Source organism: Acyrthosiphon pisum, chromosome X, assembly GCF_005508785.2.
Source record: "Acyrthosiphon pisum isolate AL4f chromosome X, pea_aphid_22Mar2018_4r6ur, whole genome shotgun sequence".
Taxonomy (NCBI): Eukaryota; Metazoa; Arthropoda; class Insecta; order Hemiptera; family Aphididae; genus Acyrthosiphon; species Acyrthosiphon pisum.
The window spans coordinates 131,036,756-131,039,798 of NC_042493.1; positions in this window are offsets into that span (position 1 = coordinate 131,036,756).

Sequence of the window (3,043 nt, forward strand, 5' to 3'; positions counted from 1 at the left end):
ATTGTGATTTGATTAATTAGGAATTTATTATAGGTACCTATTATAGGTCAATTTTTTTTTAATACCATATATAATATTATGTCTTATATCTAGACTGACATACCGTCTCTGCTCAGAATCGTTTTTCTTATACAATGATATTATATCATTGAATTCAAATTTAATACCATCCATTATACAGTGACCCACTTGTAATCTACTGTACAGCAGAGCGACATACACTTACCCACCTTTTTTAAACTGAAACCAAAACGATAAAATTTAGAAAACCGTTCTCAAGAACTGAAACCGTAACCGTTAAAATTCGAAACGGTTTCGATCACTGAATATAATACATTTATTATAATACATCTACTCATAGTTGTTTATTTTAAATTGTACGTAATTTTAAATTTTTTGCCATGAAAAGACAAATAACATCGCAAAATTATGTTTCTGCTAAGAAACTTAATAACGAGAACAAAAGTGTGGATTCTTCAGACTTTATTATTCAAGGACTAGATGATATAACCCACAATCCAGGTAATATCTAGTGTGGTGAGGGGGGGGGGGGGTGGTAAGTAAAAATGTTAGCCACTCAATAAAAATATTGGCCATAACTGTGCCACCCTGATTATTTAATCCTAGCTACGTGCCTGATTGTGAATAAAGTAATTTATATATATTATATACCATATATACGTGGAATCTTGTTTTAAATTTTCAATCCTTAGTTATAAAATTTTAAAATTTTGAACTACAAAATAATAATTAAATTTTAAATTTGATAAATTTTGTCAAAATTCTAACTTTAAATGTACCTATATAAAAAAAAATTGAGCCTATGTATGTTTATCATATTTCAACTGATATTGTAAGAATATATCAGGAGCCTTGTGTCATAAATTATCACGTATGTTTACCCAACAAATAAAGTTTGATTGACAATAATAGAAAAAAAAAAAAATTCTAACTGTCGAAATCATCCTAAGCTGAGAAATAATAAAAATATTTTCAAAATTAATCGTGTATAGAAAATGAAAATTGAAATTTAAGTGAAATTTGCATGTACCTACAGTTATTAGTTTTTTAAAATAACAAAATAACAAAATGACTACATGAGAAATCGAGTGAATATCCAATCTGTTAAAAAAATGAACTTCAAACGCTCAAAAAATATAATTTGATTTGCTTGTAGATATTTTTTTTGTTGATAAAGGTAGGCAAATTTAAAAAGAATCATGTAATACATTTTCAAATCTTAAATTTAAAAATAAAATTTCACTCAAAATAATTTGCCAGTTTTCGTGATTTTTCCGTATTTTGTCAAGTTTTGAACTTTAAATGCTTATAGAAAAATACTGTGACTAAGGATTTTTAATATTTTTCAAATGGCATTGTAACAATATAGTAGGAGCCTTGTATTAGGCTTTTATAGCCAACAAATAAAGTCTTATTGACATTCATAGGAAAAATTACTAATAAAATTGGAAACTGAAAATGTCCCTAAATAGTTTAAGCAAGTCAAAATATTTTGAAAATGTTATGATGCATAGGAAATGCGAATATACAGTTGAAATTTCATATTGTGTAAAAATTTCCGTTTTTCTTTAATTTTTCTTTCGTTTTTGTACCTTCTCACGAAAATGATCATAATTCACTTAAAAACCTAAAGACCGTAAAAAACCAACTAGATTACATATAGATAATGTTCATACATGATGATAGGTCAATTCACAATATTTAAATTAAAAAATTAAAATACACAATTGGAACTGCACGACGTAATTTTAGTTGATATATAATTTTTTGCTTAATCAAAAAACTTTAAAATGTAATAATATAAGGTTCTACATAATTTTTTTTTATAGTGTAATTAAGTTAGAAGTTCATTTAACATTTTCTTTTCATAGCTAATATTTAAAACAAAAAAAAAATTATCTAAAAACTTAAATGTGATATTAATTTTTATGTGTTTGAATTTAAAATCTTTATTGATAGGTATTCACTAGACTAATAATTACTATATTATATTAAAATATCTAATGCGTTGTATTTTTATTTATATTTTAATAATAATACACAATGTATTTATTGCTGTCAACGATTACAAGTTATAAACTTATAACCTTACACAAATATATTATATTAACATGCAATGTTTTACAGTGCATGAATTGGGGAATAAACAAATTTTTAATAAAAATAACAAGGTATTAGATAGTCTAATTCATGTTCTAAACTGTAGAATTCAATTTTTTTAAATTAATGTTTACCTATACTAATGTTAATGAAGTTTATTGTACTTTATAGATTATATTACATTTTTTATTTTAGAATTCTACTGTCAATATGGATATAATATGTTCAGATATTCAATTTGTTTTTGTAATTTAAAAAATAAATATTATACACAAAAATGCATGCTTTTATTTTGTTTTAAATGTTTAAAAAGATGGTCAAAGGCATGTTGGTAACTACTAAATTAAAGTACATTTTACTTGACATTTTATTTGTTGAAACATTTAGGAATTTATTGAATAGTTTCACACTTACCTATAAGGCTATACCTACTTCTTAAACAATGGTTATGTTTTTATATATTTTAGTCTGAACCAACTTGTCCAGTATGCAGGGAGAACTTCTGCTTTGTTTATCATTCATTTGATGATCAAAACATCCCTCAAACATGCACGGCTCCAGGTTTCATATTGGACTTAAACCAATAACCGTCGTAAGAAACTCATTAATATATTATGATGATTAAATTTACAATATTTGTATTACAATGTTTTTTTCTAGTCCAAGACCAATAGTAATTTGTAGTCTCCTCTCAGTTTACAGTTTATACATTTCAACATTTACTTTAAATTTCAAGCCAGGCAATGAGAATATGAGAATACCTGATGCATGGCCGAACATTTGCCCGATAAAACTGGCAGTTTTAGAGAGCCAAGACATTGTGTCACATTTGTTTTTTAATAATTCTATGTAAAGTGCCATTAAAGTTCTACACATTTTATTTTTTTTATTATGTTTGGATCTAGACCTACATTTATCTTTC